General features: G+C 34.5%; 1 pseudogene across 1 annotated transcript; it reads left to right on the top strand.

Moving 5' to 3' along the window:
* Nucleotides 1-4,827: 4,827 nt before the first annotated feature.
* On the top strand, nt 4,828-7,911 carry LOC149572578 (subtilisin-like protease SBT1.5 pseudogene; annotated as a pseudogene). Its single transcript, XR_016359936.1, has one exon. The product of XR_016359936.1 is annotated as a subtilisin-like protease SBT1.5 pseudogene (transcript).
* The last annotated feature ends 14,179 nt before the right edge of the window (nt 7,912-22,090 follow it).

Genomic DNA, 22,090 nt, shown 5'->3' with positions numbered 1-22,090 from the left:
CTTTCGATGATTGCAAGGTTTGTGGAATGACTTGGAAATCGCCTCCTGCGTGTAGCAATTCATCGAGTGCAGCAATATTCAAATATTGAGAGGACATGTTGCATCTTTATATGTACAACTCATGAATGTCAATGGCAAACTACTAAAACTTAGTCCAACAGATTAAATACACTCCGTAATTGCGTCCGTGTCAAGGGAATTTATTGATTAAATACGTGCGGAGGCTAGCGCAATAAATATGTGCGAAGGCCAATGCAGTAGCATTAATGCTGGCTAAAAATTTGATATTTTTTCTTGCCCACAAAATAATTAAACCACTAGGAAAAATAGATAAGACCAATCATATTTTTTTCTAAATTATTCTAAATTATTTTTAATAAATAATATTACTAAACACTTTAGTTTATATATGAGTTCACCTTTTCCAAAAAAAATATTAATAGCGATAATCTAAGTGAAAACAATAGTCTTGCATGGGACTAATAAATGAGAATGCCTATGCCCAAACAAATTGGAGCTGCCAATAACTGATTCCTATATTAGATGCAACCGAAGAATTCCGAAAAGGAGCTCAAATTCCCATGCGTGTAAGCTGCAGATTCACTCCATAAATGTCGGAACGCGTTCCAGATATCCTGGAGCGCACGTACACCGTTCCCTCCAGAAGAAGAGAGGAAATAATTCGAGCCTATTTAAAACAATTATTTTTCGAACTTCTAAGTGAGGATTCGCGACTGCCTGACAGCTCCCGTCAGTAATGAATGCCATCAATAATTAAAATGTCACATCAGTACCATCTTTATTTAATCTCTAGAATGCTTGACTTCCATGTTACTCCTCCAGATTTTCCACTTCGATTCCTTCAAATACATTTTTAGTCGTATTATAGTGACGGAGACGAAAATAAAATCATGCAATTTCTTCAACTGCTTAAATGTACGTTGCGCGTGCGCAGCGGGAAGAAAAGAGATTGTAGAATACTGTCATTAGTTTTACTGGCTTTCTTACAATACATCCATCATTCAGAGATTTTGTCCGAATGAAATCTGTCCAGCGCTCTTTGTTCTCCCCTATTCATCTTAGCAAAGCTCTTCTCTTCACATATTAAAATCTCTACCCAAATCGGGCATCTGATCGCACCTGATTTCTAGATTGGAATTTAATTTATGTAGCATAAAATTAATATGAGTTATCATTACTTATTACTTGATTTGGGAAACTTCTGAATGAAGCCACCGATGTTCCCGGATTCGTTCCCCCTGCGGAGGACACTGCGAAATAACCAGTTTTGTTTTTCTTGTTTGGAGGGAATTCAGGCTGGGAATTTGCAGAAAAGGTTGTGGAAAAAACTGGGCTCTGAAGAAGCATTAACGTATTTGCAAAGGCAGTGTACTTCTTTAGCATTGATAGTAATGAGTCTCTTTGGGAATCCCAAGATGCAGCAGCGGCATCTTCCATAAGAATATGTGGCCATGGTGGTCACAAATGTCACAAAGGTGAGAATGGAAGACACTCAAGCAGCTGTCAGGTGGTCTAATGATTGATATTGTATCATTGAAGGTATCTCTAGTTATAGCCTTTGAAAAGTTCCAAAGAATGATTACACATGTACTAATAGTCTGTAACACACATACTAATATAATTTAAGGATCTTAAGAGGCTTTCTAATGAATGATTCATAAAGCAAAATACTTGGCAAAGATTTGTAAATGGAGTTGCTAGGAGAGTGGGCTTAATCATGGAGAAAACTCTATAGTTAAGCGCACTAAAGCTGGAGTAGTACTGGGATGGGTGACCTCCGAGAAGTTTTGGTGCTTCACCTTTGTGAGCATCACCTAGATCCAGTGAGTGCAAAATGTTTCCTTTATTCTCATGAGAGATGGATTAGTGTAGTGAATCACTACTCATGAAAGATGGGTAAATGAGTTGGACTAAAAGACAACATAGTCTTAGAACTTTGATAACAATACCATAATTTGACTTGCTGTGGAAAATATCTCCTACTTATCAATTGATGAGCTTAAGGGGCTTTCTAGTAAATGATTCATAAGGCACAACACTTGGTGAAAATTTTGCAAATGGGTTAACAAGTAGAGTGGGTTTAACTATGGAGGAAAGTCTTGATGCTTTACTTCTATGAGCATCACCTAGATCCAATGAGTGCTAGATGTTCCATTTATTCTCACGAGGGATGGATTCGTGCAGTGAATCACCACTCATGATAGATGGATCAATGAGTTTGACTCAAAAACTACACAATTAAATCCTTATAGCAATATCACAACGTGTTCTAATAGCCGATCACACATGTACTAATAGTTGATCATTTTCTAGCTTTCTTGGTTGATGATTGGTCATGTGCCAAAAGTACTATGTGCAGCTATTGGGAGGTGAACATAATGAGTATTGGGCGAACATTTTGAAATGACAATTTTTTACCACTTTGCACTCCATGACCTCTATAGAGAGCTTTGTAAATGCGGAAACACCTAAACCTTAGCTTTAAGTTCTTCAACTAACTATGGAGGTTCACCGGAAAAATTGGAAAATTTTGACCAACGATATCACTTTAAGAAACCCCCCTTTGGAAAAAAGTATAAAATCTTGGCCAATTCAACATTATTTTAGGGGGAAAATTTTAATTTCTATTGGCGATTTTTTTTTCAAACTTGGAAAAAAATAATTTCATTGGTGAATTTATTTCCGTCATATGAAAATTTTGTAAAACCTTGACGAATATTTAATTATTGAAGAAAATTGTGACCAAAAGTATGAATACCTAGAAACCATATTTTATATCATCTTAAACATAGTAACTCATTTTAATAGCCATTAGATGATTGTAAATCGATGGTATAAATCCTATTTCAAGCTTAAATGATTAAGGACAACAAGTTTTAGAGAAAATCTAAGAAATAATGAAACCCGTCCACAATCAAATCCATTTCGGGCCAAAGCTTAAAAGGATGAAAAGTTACTTGGAAAGTCTCTAGAATAGAGACACGTGTCAAGTATATGTAATTATCATATAGCCTAACTTTTATATCATCTAAAACATAGTAACTTGTTTTAATAACCATTAGATGATTGTAAATCGATGGTATAAATCCTATTTCGGGCTTAAATGATAAGGACAACAAGTTTTAGAGAAAATCTCTGGAATAATGACACTTGTCCACAATCAAATCCATTTCGGACTAAAGTTTAAAAGGATGAAAACTTATTTGGAAAGTCCGTAGAATAGAAACATATGTAAAGTATATATGTACTTATCATATAACCTAACGTAAAATTTTACCATATATTGGTGATTGTGACCATCCAATAAGATAAGCTTCGAAAATTGTGGATGAAAATAATTAATTTACTATGTGGAAAAATTAGATGTATTTAAATTATGTATAAATGTAATAAGATATTAACACATGGATTCATCTAAATAAGATGTATCATAAAATATAGTACAATTACTATAACCATAATTGCAAAAATGAAGTGTTTTTTTAATAAATATTACTACTTTATACAAATAGTTTTATTTTTATTTAAAACACATTTAGTACATTTATCTAGTACAAATTATAAATAGTATTTAAAATATAATATTAATTATACAATACATATATAAATAAATGGTATAATAGATAAATTTGGTGAATATGTAATTATTTAAAAAGTAAAATAGTAGTATAATAATAAGAAAGATTAATAAATATAAAAATGTTGAATAATGACGATGACAACTTATAGACTTTAAACACCAATTTACAAGTGTCAATTTATACACCAACTGAAATCAAATCATTGGCAAAGCTATAGTATGCAAAGTACCATGAAATCTAATCTGATTGTAATTACTATACCATTATTATTTACGTGTGAAGTAAAAACGCGAGGATTTGTGCAATGCAGCTAAGCCTGATTCAATCTCAGAGGCGGCAACATCCATGTCCATGTCATGTTGCTCGGTAGAACGTCCGTTCGGTTCAAATAAATGATTTCAAATGGGTATCAAATTTTTTCGTTGTCCTGTCCAAATCTTTCATTCCGCCTTTCAAAGCGGAAGATAAGCATCAAAACAAAGTTTGAAGAGAAGCTGCGGTGTGATGAAAGATGAAGGAATGAATTCGAGGAGAGGACATAATGTTTTCAGATGATAGGTCCACACGCTTTACTTTGTCTACTAATAATACAACAAATTTTCATCGTGTCAGAGTCCACCCGGACTCGATTTCCCAATCCAATTTGCTTCAATTCTGTTCCAGGATAACCTACAGCAGCAGGGCTCGGGAGTCAGAGCCCACTACAGCCAAAAATTAGGAATATTTTATACTTAAAACAGTAGCAATGGGGAAAATGCAATGATGAAATTCCTTCCTTGGAGCTTTCCTGCAAATGATTCTACCATGCCCCAGTCTTTCTTTTACTCCTCTAATTTCAACTTTACCTGATATTTCTTCAACTTTTGTATTAAGATGGGTGTAATCTTTTTTATCATCAACGTTGGAATGAAATATCGTATGGTTAGACTTGATGAGTTGGTTGAAAAGGAGAGTAAAATACTGGCGGCACGGTATAATTACAAAAGAAGATTATTCCATGGTAGGAAAATGCAAACCACACGTTTAGAATAAAGTTTTTTCTGCTTACGAGAAAAAGATTAACCGACAGTCTGTCTGATATTCTTTATGCCACCTAATTAGCAAGGCTGGTAGTAGTGGAATATGAAAAGCTTGGGGACATGGGCGTACAGCTAATATGACACGCTCGCCAATGGTAATGATAAATGTGATGCGTACCTCTTCACCGACTCAAAATATATTATACATAAAATTCAGCCACACTGTAGGAATTTGCTTATAAGCGTGTTGACTCTTTTTCCTCGCCTCAAGAAGAGGACGACCTCTTTCCCTGTACATGCATTCTATTTTCTGATAGGGATTTTAATTTGGGCAGATGGAAGGAGATATCAGTGCGAAAGATGACGCGTTTTGAAAGCGGTATGAGAGATTTCAAAGAAATAAAGGTGTGTGCTGATTGAGGGGAGAATGACAAGGCGTGCTGTCCCAATAAATCTTGATATGAATTCGGAGTCAAAATCCCCCACGCCCCGCTTTTACTGCAAACAGTGAAATGGGTCGTTGGGTTTTAAACAGCTTTTAATTAATGCAAAGCGTTCCTCTGCAGCCCTGTTTTCTTCGGCGCTTACCTTATATTCCCCCTGTTTCTGTCAGTTCAGCGTGTCGGTCATGGAATTAGCTGGCTTACACTGCGTATTGTTGAAAATGATGCGCTAAAGTTTGGTGTTGGGGATCAGGGGATTCCTTCAAGTCGCGGGTTCGAGTCCCGTCAACTTAAATTGAGTGCATTGGGCTTCAATAAATAGACCGCATTGGGCTCTCTGTTCCATAGTGGGAAGATAATGGGTTGGCACGGAATGCTGAGGCTGGGTCTGTTGCTGGTATTCGTGCTTGTGCAGGGCCTTGCAAGCAACAATGAGGTCAGGACTTTCATAGTTCGTGTGGACGTGGATTCGAAACCGGCCGTCTTTCCGACGCAGGAGCACTGGTACAAATCGAGCGTTGCGTCTGTGAAGGGCCTGACGATGGAAGCGGCGGCGGAAGAGGAGGAAATGATTTTGCATGTCTACGACACGGTCTTCACCGGGTTCTCGACTCGGCTAACGCAGGGGCAGGCGTCGGAGCTGGAGAAAGCGCCGGGAATACTGGCCCTGTTTGCCGACCGCGCGCGGCAGATTCAGACAACCCGGTCGCCGGAGTTCCTGGGCCTCAAGCCGAACGGAGGCGGGTTGTGGGCGGAATCCGACTACGGGTCGGAAATGATAATAGGGTTGATGGACACCGGAATCTGGCCGGAGCGCCGGAGCTTCAGCGACCTCGGCATCGGCCCCGTCCCGGCCAGGTGGAAAGGCATCTGCGAAATCGGTCACGGGTTCGAAACCTCGGCGTGCAACCGTAAGATTGTGGGCGCAAGGTTCTTTTCCAAAGGCTACGAAGCCGCAACGAGGGGCGGTTTCTTGAACGACACGGTGGAATACCGGTCGCCGCGTGACTCCGACGGGCATGGAACTCACACTGCGTCTACGGCGGCTGGCAGATACGTTGGCGAGGCGAGTATGCTGGGCTACGCCCGCGGGGGCGCTACGGGTGTTGCGCCCAAGGCTAGAATAGCGGCTTATAAGGTTTGCTGGGCGTCGGGATGTTATGATTCTGATATTCTTGCTGGTTTTGATCGGGCTGTTGCGGATGGAGTTGATGTCATTTCGCTCTCCGTTGGCGGCAGCGTTGTGCCGTATTATCTGGACAGCATTGCATTGGGGGCATTCGGGGCAATGCAAAGAGGAGTTTTTGTGTCGGCGTCGGCGGGCAACGAGGGCCCGGGGCGTGAGACCGTTACGAACGTTGCTCCGTGGGTGGCTACGATTGGGGCGGGGACTCTCGATCGGGACTTTCCCGCCGATGTTTTGCTGGGCAACGGACAGATCATACGGGGAGCGTCGTTGTACAGCGGGAGAGGCCTGAGTCGGTCGAGGCTCCTTCCTTTAGTTTATGGTGGTGATGCGTCGAGGATGGAAGACGGCGGGGACAGTTATTCGTCGTCGTTGTGCATGGAAGGGGCTCTTGATCCCAAGGCGGTTAAGGGCAGGGTGGTTTTGTGCGAGCGGGGTAACAATCAGCGGGTAGGGAAAGGAATAGAGGTCAGGTCTGCTGGTGGAGTTGGAATGATATTGACGAATAAGGCTTCCGATGGGGAAGGACTCGTGGCGGACGCTCATGTTCTGCCAGCGGCTTCCGTCGGCGCCTCAGCCGGAAACACCATTCGCCGGTACATTCTCTCCACGAGGAATGCCACGGCAACGATTTTGTTCTACGGGACAAAATTGGGGGTGAAGCCGGCGCCGGTTTTGGCCGCGTTTTCCGCACGGGGGCCGAATCCGGAGACGCCGGAGATCTTGAAGCCGGATATTATAGCCCCCGGTGTTAACATCCTGGCGGCTTGGACCGGCGCAACTAGCCCCTCCGGGCTCTCATCTGACAGCCGGCGGACGGAATTCAATATAATATCCGGGACATCGATGGCTTGTCCGCATGTCAGTGGGCTCGCTGCGTTGCTGAAGGGGGCTCACCCCGATTGGAGCCCAGCTGCCATAAAATCGGCCCTTATGACCACCGCTTATGTTCACGACAACAGAGCTCGGACTTTGGCTGATGAGTCAACAGGCGAGGCGGCTAGCCCTGTGGACTTTGGCGCTGGTCACGTGGATCCTGAGAGAGCTCTGGACCCCGGGCTGATTTATGACCTCACCATGGATGACTATGTGAAGTTCTTGTGCAGCCTTAATTATTCACAGAAAGCACTCCAGGCTATTACACATCAGGTCGCTGTAAGCTGCCCGAGTCCCAGAATGGAGTCTTGGAATCTCAACTACCCGTCTTTTTCGGCAGTCTTTGATCAAACCCGCTCTTCACAGCTGTCCACCCAGTTCGCAAGAACTGTTACCAACGTGGGCCCGGCGCTCTCGACTTACATAGCCAAGGTGGTGCCACCTGGCAACGGAGTCCAGATCAGCGTCCAGCCGAGCATCCTGCGGTTTAGTAGAGCGAAGGAGAAGCTGAGCTACACGGTGAGTGTGAGCGCCGAAGCACTGAAACTAGATCCCGGCAGTTCGAACACTGTTTCAGCTATGCTGACGTGGACCGATGGCACACGTTCTGTACAGAGCCCGATCGTTGTAATTAGGAAGGTGCCTTATTAATATGTCTTTTTCCCAAATTCCATTTGGCTGAGATTTGGTTTTTTCTGTTTCATGGCAATGTGCAAGTGTGCCAAGGAAATGTTAACCAGGTATATAATATATATAATATATGAAAGTATATTCTTCCATGCGAATTGGATGTTTTGTTTTTGTCGGCTTTGGGGCGTAGGAAGATCCGGTATGGTGAATGGAAATATCGGTGGTGGCTGAATACAAGTTGCCGGCTCTTCCAAGTGTTAATTTTCGAGATTAGTGAAAGTACTATATAATATCAAAGTAATTGTTTGTACTATATAATATCAAAGTAATATATTATTTGCTTGAATGTCCTCTTGTTTTTTTATACACATTCTAATATCTCATTTCCGTATATAAATCTGGAGTCATATGCCCGATTAGGGTGTAGCAATGAACGTAATGATAAATATCGGAGAACCAAACAGCGTAGAGTACAAGTTCTGAAAAAGTAGGTGAAAACATTTGCTTCTGACGATAAGAGACAAATGTGGTTGCATCAAGTTTGTAACAAAGTGGGCGAAAGGCAGTAAAAGACCAGACGACTGTATTTGATAAGAGCATCTGATGCCAATCTGCACGCGGAACGTGCCCGGGGTTGGTTACGAAATGACAATGATTTAAGTCTCTGTCAGTATAGTACCACTACTGCAAATTTATTTAAATTACTCGAATAAAAAGGGAAATATCGGACAAACAGTCAAAGTATTGTACAGAATACTACAAATAAAAAATAATAATAATATTAAAAGAAGATAGTACCGCACGATGTGAAATTTCTACTATCGGACTGTCATAGGGTTGCAATGACATTAACTAGTGAAGTCCAGTCCTAGGCTACGAAAGGCTATGGGACAATTTATACACACTGTTAAATAGGGGAGAGGCACCAGTAGTAGTGAGCAATTGTGAATATTTAATATTACAAATAGAACAAATTAATATTAAATCTTGATTACATAGATTTCATCTATTAATAGAAATATTATCACATATGTGATACATGAAACCAATAATAGTACAAGTGAGAATTTGTATTTTTTAAATAAAAAAGAGAATTTATACATATATTATCAAATGTTATGCAATATATTTTGTTTTGATTAATATAAGTTGACTACAATAAGTGTCTTAGTTTTAAAATAATGAATCTATCATAACTAAGTAAGTGGCTTAGAAAATTAAATAGATCTATTTCATCTCACAATTAGAAATAAATATATAGATTTAAGATCCAGTACGTCACAATTTAATATTTGGTTGTGATTGACAAATATTGCAACTTATACTAATTAGAGAATACTTATTTCCTAAATACCATCATTGAGTGTACAATTATCGAGCAATTTGTAAATCTATACATTTTTTTAAAAAAAAATATTACTCACTAGTGTACAACTACTAGATATTTCAGAGATCTAAACAAAGCTTTCTTTTATAATAATACTAAGTGGTGTACAACTACTGGAATACCATCAAATCTAATGTCAGTAATCTATTTCAACTTTTTATTCTAGCTTGCTCCTAGCCAATGCATTTTTTGGCTTATTTGACCTTTCACCAACAAAAATAGAAAACGTGTAAGGCTCACAATATAAATAACACGAAGAAAACACAAATGTTTAATCAACAAGACAACTATCGAAATTTCAAACTCTTAATTTATGACAACAGATTACATCCTATTGAAATAGTCAAATCATGCAATAAAAGTCAATCCATGGCAACAAAATTTATGCAATCAAATTTAGGAAAAATAAAAGCTCAATCAGTGGCAACAAAAATCATCCAATCAAATTTGGATATTAACAAAGACTAACCAATTGAAATTTAATGTAATCATGGTTAAAGAAGTGTTAACACAATCTATAAAATGAATGGATAGTAGTCTTTTTTTTTCACTATTTAGATATTCTCTGCTTCAACTTGTATTTGGGATCAACAATATCTGCAACTACTCTCATCAACCAGACTAAGCATATTCAAGAGCATAATTTTCAACCAGACTAAGCATATTTAGGTGCATACATTTTGATTCATTTTCATTTATATTTTCTTTTTTTAGATCTTTCTTTCTTTTTTTTAATGAAAGAACAACTTTCCACTGTAGAATTTTTCACCACTTCAAATTGGATTTGGAACAACCATATCTACGACTTCTCTCATTAATCTCTCATCAACTAGACAACCAGACTAATATTCAAGTAGCATAATTTTTTTTAAAATTTATATTTATATTTTATCTATTTATTTTTTGGATGGAAGAACCCCTATCTATCTATTAGTATATTATTTTTTTAGATGAAAAGATTTTTGCAAAACATTTACCTCCTTCAAAACAAGGATATGCTCAGAGAGAACATACAAGTGAATAGGTTTGTACCCATATGCTCAAATTAGAGCCCCAGTCATTTTTTGAGGATTTGCCTAGAACCCTCATCCCCTGTTCAGGTTTTGAAAGGTTTTCCTACAACCCTCAACCCTTGCCTTCTTTGCCATTAAAATAGATTAGGATGAAGAATAGTTTGTCCCAAATAGAAACATATAAAGTTTAAGGTTCAAGGCTTGGATTTAGAAATCTTGAGCCACTGGATTCTCTTCACTCTTCACACATTTATTTTAGAAAGGAAATGCAATCTTTTAAAATTGTATTTTTATTGCATATTAATGTCCTGCTTGAAAAGAAAGGTTGTCTATATATAACTCTGAGTTGTAAACATAATAGTTAGCGAAAACATGTTGACCAAAGCATTTGCATTATTTTTTGATTTTTTTGTCATTGTATCATTACATATTATTTTCAAGGAAGTGCAACCAATTTAGTAGCTAGAATGTGGAGACCAACATTAAAAGAAAACACACTATTTTGTTAAGATTATTTGTCATCTTTGTTAAAATTGATTGCAATCTTCTATTAAAAGAAAGAAGAAAGTAATTTTCTAACATAACCGGTTTATTGATATAATTTTTGCATGTAATAAATTTCACACAGACTACATATATTTCACCATGAGAACTTCTAAGAGGAATCGAGTTCAAAGAACAAGGCCTCTACTTATGCACAAAAGAGGGGTTATGCTTCATTGCAACCTAGAAAATGAAAGCAATACCATAGATCAAATTGACATACTGGTCAAATCAACTTGAAATACCAAATCCAGATCCAATAGATATATTGGATGTGCAAGGTAGAGTTTATAGTACATAAATGACTTCTAGTACATCTAAGAATGCACCAGTAAGAAAAAATTGGTCAAATTCAAACATGGACAGTGCAATCAAAGACGTTGAAGATAATGCATATTCCATCTGAGCTGCTGCCAAGAAATGGGGTATTCCTTTTACAACCTTGTAAAATTGGTTGCAAGGTATCGCAACTAGAACAAAGAGAGGTCCACACACTATATTATCAAGTTAAGAAATGGAGATAGTGCAATGTTTTTAAGATATGGTAGATATGGGATATGGTCTTGAAATAACAAAATTGAAAGCACATGTTGCTCACATTTGTGAGACTAGGCCAAACCCCTTCAAAAATGGTTTTCCAGGCAAGTCATGATGGAGAGGGTTCAAAAGAAGACATCCTGAATTGGCATTAAGAACAACAGAAGGTATAGATAAAGACAGAGCTACCATGCTTAGACCATCAATAACAACAACTTTTTATGACAACTTGGAAAAAGTTTACAAAGATAATCAATATGGCCCACACTAAATTTGGAATTGTGATGAATCAGGTGTTCAAGCTGGGAGAAATTGTGGAATGAAGGTGATTGCCAAAAAGGGCTCAAGGAGTGTGCCTTATGTATTGTCAAAAAGTAGAGAATGAATCACCATATTATGTTGTGTTAATGCTGCAGGATAGAGCATTCCAAGATTCTACCTCTTTAAAGGTCAAAGGCAAATAAAAGATTATATTGCAAGTTGTGAACTAGGGGCTTATATAGCAGCCCAAACTCATGCATGGATGATGATAGGATTAACATTAGATAGAAATAATAGTTACATGCAAATATAACCAATATCAGAAAATAGTAGATCGTACATAAAAGAACATAAGACACCAAGATTGAATGTGGTTCACCCAATCCTTGGGCTACATCCACCACCAACAAGCCCAATATTATTATGGTCTAGTGATTACAACCTGATTACAATCTGTAATCCCTTACAACTCAATACTATCACAAGAACCAATTTTTGCATCACACGTGAAAATCTCTAACCTTAAGCCCTTTTATACAAGCTTTTTTCCACTTACAAAATTAGGGCTAGAATAATACAAAATTAGTAGCTGACACCTTTTACAATATAAGGTCATTTTTGGCTTCTTGACCCCACCTTGTACTATGACAGGGAGCGCACTTGGGGTGCTGCCCCAGGACCCCGTAGGGGTGCTGCCCCTTGACCCCATCTTGGGGGCACTGTCCTCAAACCCTCGTAGAAATAATCTAGAGGAAAACTATGTCGAATAAACCTCTAAGTCTGATTAGGCTCCACATCACAACAATCTCCCATTTGGAGATTGATCAGACTCCACAATAATAACCTTCCACTTGGAGATTGATCATAACACTACTAAGTCTATAGCTCTCACTGAAATATTAAACCATCCTAGACTCTATTGTTTTACTTTTTTGTTTGTTTAGTCTAGAAGACCAACTGAAGCTGAAGAGGAGTTTAGCTTCTCCCTTGTCACTACCTTTGTAAACATATCTGCTGGATTGCCATTGGTGTGTATCTTCTCCAGCTTCAACTATCCATTATCCAAAATTGACAGAATGAAATGGTACCTCAACTGTATGTGTTTTGTCTTTGAATGCAGAGCTGAATTCTTTGCAAGATGAATGGCACTCTGGCTATCTTTGAACAAATAATTATCCCTCTATGGATGTCCCAATTCTTCCATGAAAAATTGAAGCCATATCATCTCCTTGGTTGCCTTTATAGCAACAACATACTCTGCTTTTGTAGTGGATAAAGCATTAACCTACTATAATTGAGAAACCCAGCTCACTATTTCCCCACCAACAGCAAATACATAACATGTAGTATTTCGCTCGGTATCAATATCCCCTGCCAAATCTGAGTCAACATATCCCTATAAAGCAGTAGTAGAGCCCCCAAAGTGTAAACACTTACTAGATGTTCCTTTCAAATATATGAGAATCCATTTAACTGCATTCCAATGCTCAGTTCCTGGATGACTCATATACTTGTTAACAGCTCCCACTGCATGTGCAATATCTAGCCTAGTACATACCATATCGTACATTGAGCTTCCTACAACTAAAGGATAGGGTACCTTAGACCTCTTAAAATAAACACAATGATATGAATGACACCTACTATATCCATAAATATTTTAAAATTTGATAAATATAAAGTTACCTATATATATATATATATATATATAAAGTTACCTATGGGAAACAACATTCTATCACCTTCTTCAGGGTCATATAACTTTGTCCTCTCTGTAGTACATCACAATAAATAATAACTGACACCTTCATGATTTCCAGGCTCAACAATCATTGCAAAGACATCTCTTGCATAACAAGTATACATGTATATGTGTACAGTACATATATAAGACATTTCAAATTGATAATTAAATAACACTTGTTGAGATTAATTTTTATGATACTTACCCACTTTTACCAATCCAGAGATATGATTATAATCATCAGAAATCAATAGAATACCATTAAATTTTCATCATCTTTATCAAATGTATCAGTAAAATCAAGTGGTACCAAAATCCATGCACCTATATATCCACGTGCTTGATTGATGCATTCTTCATAATCTTCATCAATGCAACTGTCACAAAAACATGAATATTCTCATCTTCAATGTCCAATTGCAATTATCTGTACTCATGACTGAATGTAAGGAACGTGTCTTTTCTATCCTCTTACAACCATGCATGTTTTTTTCTATTAACACCTGAAAGTTCATTAAATTGAAAATATGAAAAAATTAAATTTAAACTTCAACGAATTGAAAAATAAAACTTAACAATAAAATTTTATAACTTAATTGCATAAAAATTAAACAGATGTACACATCCATACCTATTATTTCCCAAAAGACTCTATATGGTACCTGTCGACTCATTGTTGATGATGTCCCGACCTCATCTAATGCAAAATGTGTCTTACACCATTCAACAAGATCATGTGCATCATTTACATGAACTCCCTGATAATTCATTTGATACTTTCATAGAGCACGTTTGATGCAAGCTCCAACACCATCATGTTCACCTTTTTTGTGGCCACTCTCAAAGAAATTCCATATGTGTTTTATATTCTCATTGCAATGATATCTACATAATGCATAAAATGGTCTAGATGATTTGAACTGTGCAGCACATCCATTAGATCAAACATAATGTTTATCAACTTTATGTTTCTTTCTTTCAAATAAGAAAAGAAGATATTGAAGCAATGTTTGACATAGTGAATGTCATGTTCTTTATCATCACTTATATAAAAATGATATTCTTTTTTAATTACTCGTGCTTGAACTATACTCTAAACACCATCCAAATCTAACTGTGCATGTCTATAACAAACATGTACCATAATAGTGACCTACTTAGAAAAGTAATAATCTGATTGAATTTATTTCTGATGAACAAAGGAATAGTTCTCTGCAAAATCAACAACTGATACAATCGTTCCAAGTGGGAAATTATCTCTCAAAGTTTGAAACTATTGTGCTTTCCACTTTGCAAAAAATGCATGACGAATATAAGGTTGAATCAAATTCTTAAATTTGTCCATAAATGTTAGAATAGTTAACTCCTCTTCAACATATTCCAACCTTTTTGTCTCTTTCCCCAACTTTGTTTCATTCTTGAGATACTTGCAACTTTTGCAATTCAATTTTTTTGTTGCATCAATATTTTCAATTTTCAAAGGAAATAGAGTCAATTCGCCATATGTTTCACATAATCCTTTGATGCAATTTATTTGACCAGCTGCATCATCTATTTTGTCACATATAATGGATGATATAAACTCACTTCTCCTACTAGGAGGAGTAGCATGAAAATCATATGTGTCTTCTACAAACTTTCGAAATACCTAATAGTGGAGATCAAACTCAATATGATGACGACAACAACATGTTTCAAACACTTTGTTTGACCTCACAAAGTATGGCTTCAATTTTTCAAACAATGTTTGCCCAACTTTTACATTAGGATGTTCACTACAAAACGACACATATAACTCATGTTGTGTTGTGTCCAACCAATCTTTTGTATGATGTTCATATTGACCAGATGCAATCCTATGCTTGATAACATCTCTACTATTTGATGAAGGACAAGTGTTATCAGTCCAAACTGATATGACTAAATTTTTTAATGACTCTTCAATCCTATCAGAACGAGGTGCTCTACACATGATTGCCCAATTTCCCTCCATAGTACTATCATCCACAATTAATCTTCTCTTAACATATTTTCTCATTGTTTTCCTACTAAAACCCATTTCAGATGAAATTGAAGATATTTGTCTATTTTGGGTCATATTTTTATTTATAATAGACATCAACATCACTTTTCTTGCCACAGACTTATCTTTAGTTCGAGAGTATTTTCCTATGTTTCTGAAACCTTGTTTAACATTTTCAATCAGATCAGTTTGCATGCTAGAAAATCTTCTCTCCTTTGATGTTGTGTCTACACCTAACAATTTCAATGCCTCTTGCAACTTCTTTTGTGTAAGAAAAAGTGAAAGTAACTGAGCTTGTTCAAGCATTTCAGTGTTATCAAATTGAGTCATAATTTGTCTTATCTTCTTATTCATTGACCTTTTCTTAGACAAACTTAATGGTTGAATAGTAGTTGCAAGTCTTCTCAATTTATCCACATCCATTTTAAGTAAATGATCTAATTTTTTTGGAGAAATAACATTCTTTATAGATTGGGCAATATTTAGGAGTTCATCCATACCAGTTCCTGCACTTGATCCCGATCCTTCTTTGACTTTTGTTACTGGAATTTCTACAGGGAGCGATCTTGAGCCTTCTCCAACATTTATTGTTTGAGACTCTATAGGGAAAGATTATGACCCTTCTCCAACTTATATTATTCAAACCTCTGTAGGGAGCGATCTTGAACCTTCTTCAACATTCATTATTTGAGATTCCATAGGGAGTGTTCCTAACCTCTCTCTCATATCCACTTCTTCTACTTCTGTCAAGCCTTCTTCAACATTTCCTTCACCTTGTTGATTGGTTGCAACAAATTTATAAATAAATCAAATTAGATAAAAAAATAAGATTGAAACATAATTAAATTCTAAATCATAAAAGAAAAACTAATATATATAATTACATACCTTGTTTAATTCAATGACAATGTGCCACAATCTTTTGAAGATTTCTTTGTTCTGCTTCATCAGATCTCTTCCTTGCATATTTGTTTTGCCTTCCTTTCTTGTTTCCCATTATAAAATCATGAAAAAATAATTTACTCCTTGCCTCAAGATAAATTTTGCGCAATAACTATATAAAAAAGTCACTGTACGAATTCGCAGTACAACTTCATTATTTTTAAGCTGACTTGTTTGAAGCTAATGTCAACATTTTTGCTTTTTTACATGTTCGCACAAATGTAAAGAACTAAACATGTTCGCACGAACATGTCTAGTTCAATTTTCGACGACCAAAATTTTTTGGCCCGCATGTTCGCTGCAAATATTTGTTCTCACGAACATGCAAAATTAAATTTTTTTGGACCCTTTTTTTTGGCTCTTTCGACACCCATAATTGTAGATGAATGATCTCCTATTGTAAAATAAAAAATGCCAAAATGTGATGCTCGGAGCAAGCTTTCCAACGACTATAATTGTAATACATATTTTAATCATTAAGATTTTCAAATATGAGTTTAACTCATCATAGGTTCATTACTGATTGAACATCAACTGACTTCGACACTTTGGAAAAATTAGTAAATTAGGTCAATTTTTTTTTGAAAAATATCTAGGAAATAGCTTATTGAGATAGCTTTCTATTTAAAAAAAAAGATTTATGATAAATTGACTTCAAGTTATCTATGTCAAAACGAACGTATATCTAAATTACAATTTGTGTCACTTCAAAACGTCATAAACTATACAATATTCAACCAAATTGAATCAAACCAAATGCATCCTCTGGATATTGATGTTACAAATCCAAAGCCGAAAGAATTACCTCTTTTTCTTTTCTAGAAAAAAAGTTATGTGTGTCAAGTGGACTGTCACTCTTTAAAAATATTGAATTTTATTATGTACCACTTTTCGGAGGAGAAGAAAAAATTGACATAAAAAAATAAAAATTTAAGATTAAAAAATATGGTTACAAAGTAGGAACATAGTACTAAAAATCACTAGTTTATGTCATCTTGAAATTATTTATAGTTTTAGAGATATAGTCACTCGCATATGAGGTTTGTTTCAAAAATATTGATCTCAGTGTCAAAATTGGTCAAAAAGTGGAACCCATTATTATGAGATCACCCTTAATACATTTTTACAGTTTCAATTTTTTTAGAACTAGTTATTCTTGGTTCACTGGTTGTGATTTAGGTTATTGTTATTGATAGATATTAATGTCCTTTTAAAAATATTTTAATATCTTTTTTTCTCATTTCAGTTCTAGGAGGAACTGAATCTAGGCTATGTGCCTTATTGTGTGGTTTAGATGTGATGTCAACATGATGTATTTTGTTCTACCTCTTGTTGCAAGGGCATCTAAGATGATATACCATTGTTTCAAAAGAAGTTCAACATGAGAATTTTATTTTAGAAATAATTTTTATTTTGATTTCTATGACTTACATAATCATTTAACTTTTGTTTCAAAAAGAGATAGATTTAATCAATTATTTTGCACCTCCAATAACATCTTGAAGAGATAACATTATAATTTAATTTTTAGTTTAAAAGAACATGTATAAAAAAAAATTGTTTTCAAATTTTATTTAGTAAAGAGTTAATAGTTAACGATTTTTCTTTTGATGTTGGATTTTCATTTACAAAAATTTTGAGGTTTTGGTTGGTCTCTCCAACTTTGTTATTAGAGCTAGCCCTACTTATCATGGAAACCTGATTACATTCTCAAGTTTTCTAGAATGAAAAAGCATGTATCGACAGTTACTAGTTAAGGCTAATGTGCCCAATCTTGAGATCATGTTTTTTAATTCATGGAAGCATTTTTTTCAATAGCAATATCTTGAGAATTTTAATAAGCTTATTGTTGTCTTTTTAATAAGCATGTGTAAAAGAGATTTTTTTTTAAAAAATTCAACAATGTAATAATGTATTTTATTAGATTTTATAACAAAAATATACATGATACTAAATTCATGACTTTCATGGTTGGAAGCATTATTGTTCTTTTGTTGATATTGATATCATATTATTACCATGAGAAAGATCTGAATAATAAAGTAGATTTAATTTTAAATAAATATTTGAAACCATTAAACATGCAACTAATTATAAATAATATTTACAAATAATTGAGTTAAATAAATTAATAAATTGTCAAATAAATTTTTCATTATGCACACATGAAATTGTTTTTATTCTAGATTAATATGGTATTAAATAATAAATTCATTATAATCTTCTATGAGATTGTTCTCCATGTAATTCTTATAAATGTCATTCTTTAAAGAAAAGGTTAAAATAGTATTGTAGCTCAAATGTTATCTTTAAAAAAAGGCTAAAGATTTTCAGAAAAAAGAGTAAGGATCATAGTTTTTCATTCAAATATTTTAAATGCTAATCTTTAAATAAAACACTAAAATAATATCTTAAAAAATGCTAAGATTTTAAGAAACAAGTGTAAGGATCATAAGTTTCGATACAAATCTTTTAAAATGCTAAACAAAAGGTTAAACTAATATCTTAAAAAATGTTAAAGATTTTTAGGAATAAGAGTAAGCATCATACATTTTCTAATTAATTAGTTTTATTAGTTTTCTATTTTTTGACAATAGATTTTATTTCTAGATAATTTTTTGAGATGGTAATAAATTTAATATAAAATAAATATAATTTCTTATTCTTTTAAAAATAAGTTAAAAATATTAATTTATTTTAATTGAAAATTAATTAAAATTTAATAATTTTTTAAAATAAATAATGGTCAAACTTTTTAATTCTTTCTTGTTCATAAATATAGAAGATAGGGATTTAAAAAATATTTTCTTTAATGGATAAACACATCTTTTACTTAAATTTTCTTTTCAAAACTCCATACAAATTATTTTTTTAATAGAGCATACATTATTTCTTCAAGTCTTCTATTTGGTTTACCAAATTCTTCTACTACAAATTATTAATAATTATTTTTGGTATTATGTAGATTATTTGATAATTTTGTAAAACAAGACTCCTATCGGCTCATTATTGTAGGCATAAAAGTCTGCAACTGCTAGTTTAAAAATATTTATGAAAATATATACATTTTACTAATTAGTATTCTTTCAGTAAAGGAATCATAATTGAAACTAAAGCATTATATAAAACGATCTATAGAGAATTGTAAAAAATATATAAAAGTCATCTATGAACTACAACTGATTGTTAAAACATTAAGTACATGGATTTATTTATAAATAATAGAGTTAATTAAACATCTATTACAAGTATTTGTATTATAATCTTTCAAATCCTTGATCTATTTAGAGAAACAGTTAAATATTTTCTCCTTTTACTATATGACTATAATATTTATCTTCTTATTAATACTTGTCGTAGGCTAAGTACTATTGTAAATGATTCAATCATTTCATGTGTTAACTCGCAATTAAAACATATTCATTTTTTTTATCGGTAAAAGGAAAATGCCTATATATTATATTATTTAGATAAAATTTATCATGTTTACCCCATTCAACTACAAGCACCGAGGAAAAAATAACGGGACCAAGAAAACCCTCGATATAGCCCAGGACCAAAGTTATGTATACAACTTACAATTGCCCTTATTAGGGAATTTAAGAGGGCATTCCCTCCTTTTAAAATAATATTAAGGGCATACCCTCTTTCATATTCAAAATTTATGAATTATATAGGATTTCCTGAAAGATCTTTCATATTTTGAATTCCTCCTTCTTTCTATTTAGCTTCCTATAGTATTGGCTCTGTAAAGTTTTTTGGATTTCGTCTTTGTTATGTATGTCAACCATTAAAACACAAGATCTATACCAAATCATCAACATTATTATGTCTTAATCATCTATTAAGGCCCTCTTTTTAGAATTATTAATTTATTAAAAATTGTTTTTATTATGTATGTTCTTCTTTCAATCTTATACTTTGGAATCTAAAAAGTCTTGTACTTACAAGATTTTTAAGAGTGGGACCTTAAGTGAAGAGATATTCATAATTACCTTTGATTATGAATTATATTTAGTATTATATTTGACAATTTTCAATTCTTTAGAAATTAACCTTCTTAATAGTACTTGATCCCATCTTACTTTAAACATTGTTTTGATCTCTAATTTACTTCTTGAAATCGATCATATCTGTGTATGTCTTTATGTCAATAGGAAATAGAGCTACAATAGCTAAAAATATTTGAAGGTGTCCAGGATATTCAAAATCTTTCATCTTAATGGGTCGTTGCTTAATTATCCTGCTAATATGGAGATTAGAAGCCTTAAGCACCGTATTACTATTACCCACTTTACTCCTTTTACATATTGTTTCCAGATTCCATTATATTGAGAGTTTTGGATTTCTAGTTCTTATTCTATTCATTTCTGATTCCATTAATACTAGTTGAACTTTTCTAATACCAATTCTATTTTGCCAATAGTATTTTGACCTACTCTGAGCATTTTATTGATCAAATATGGTGAATCATTTGAAATTATTTTTTCCATTTACTTTGATAGAAGATTCCTTTAGAGGACATCATCTTTGTAATGCCCCATCAAGGAACCCAAAAGAAATTAACCTAGATTTATTTATTTTAAAATACCAAAAAAATTGCCCCCAATTAGGGGCCCCTCAATATAGAGATTTTTCCTCATCCATGCCTTGAGTGCTTCTATAGGTTATGGATAAGAATGGGATGATACCTTGAGAGGTATGACTAGTTTCCTTGTCTTCGCGAGAGGGTATTCTAGTTCCACATAGAGTCACTAGGGGGGTGGGGTCCTGAGAGACTGCTAGGGTAACCTTAGTGTTGGCTCATGTGATGACACTCCATAGTATGCAACTTGAGTCTCCTTCATGTTTTCTTTATATTTTCCTTTGGTGGTGTACTTGTTGAATATTACTTTTGATGGTGAATTTATTGTGAGTTGTTATTTATTAATTGGATGTCAATTATCATTGACAGTTAACTTTTATTAATGAATGTCAGTTATTCATTGGTGGTGTTTTTATTTTTGGAGTTAGTGATTGGTGGTTTACTTTTATTGATAACAATTGTTATCTGTTGGTTATTGTGCTTGTGACACTTGACATTGATTTGGAAATGGTGGTATCTTTTTTGTTTTGATATTTTTGATTTGTACTTGGTATCTGTTGTTGATTTTGGTATGTGATGTTGGTTTGGATGAGTACCTTTTCAACTTTGGTTATCTTTTCTTTATCAGTAGTTTGTGTTACCCTTGAGGTAGATTTGGCTATTAGGTTTCCTTACCTATGGTTGTTTTATGATTTGATTATATGTGTGTGGATTGTACATTATCTCTCCTGCACATTGAGAGTGGGAGCCTGATTAGGTGACCACATGGTTGGGAGGTAGTGTCTTCTTACCATTTGGGTCCCCCTCATATTGACAGATGTTGGATGCTCATTGATACACTTGTACCTTTATCATTCTTATCGTATCTTAGACTTTTATTCAGCTAATGTATATATGTTATTATGTATCTTGTATTTTGATGTGCTAGCTTGTATCTATTGTCACATGCCCTATGACATGTGCAATGGATGTTATTCATTAGATGTATTTTCATATTATTAGTTTTACTTATGGATTTTCTTATGTGATAATGTATATGTTATTTATTTATGATAAGGAGACTTTGTACTTGAGACTTAAGCTAATTAATACAAACTTCATAATGTGACTCAATGTGAAGGAACCCTCGAGGAACGGAAATTGTATTTGTAACTGCTTATGTCTACTTGATGTGTATGTATATATTGCTTCTGCATTGTTACTTTGCTATTGTTTAAACTTCTTTTAAAAAATATTTTTGTAAACTTTGTAACATATTAGATTTATTTCTTTTGGGTTCCGGAGTGGGCAATTACACTT

Source organism: Cupressus sempervirens, chromosome 2 (genome assembly GCF_028749045.1).
Source record: "Cupressus sempervirens isolate cs-2001-9-10 chromosome 2, ASM2874904v1, whole genome shotgun sequence".
NCBI classification, from domain to species: Eukaryota; Viridiplantae; Streptophyta; class Pinopsida; order Cupressales; family Cupressaceae; genus Cupressus; species Cupressus sempervirens.
Note: the sequence above shows the minus strand (reverse complement) of the source record. Positions and strands in the feature narration are given on the sequence as shown.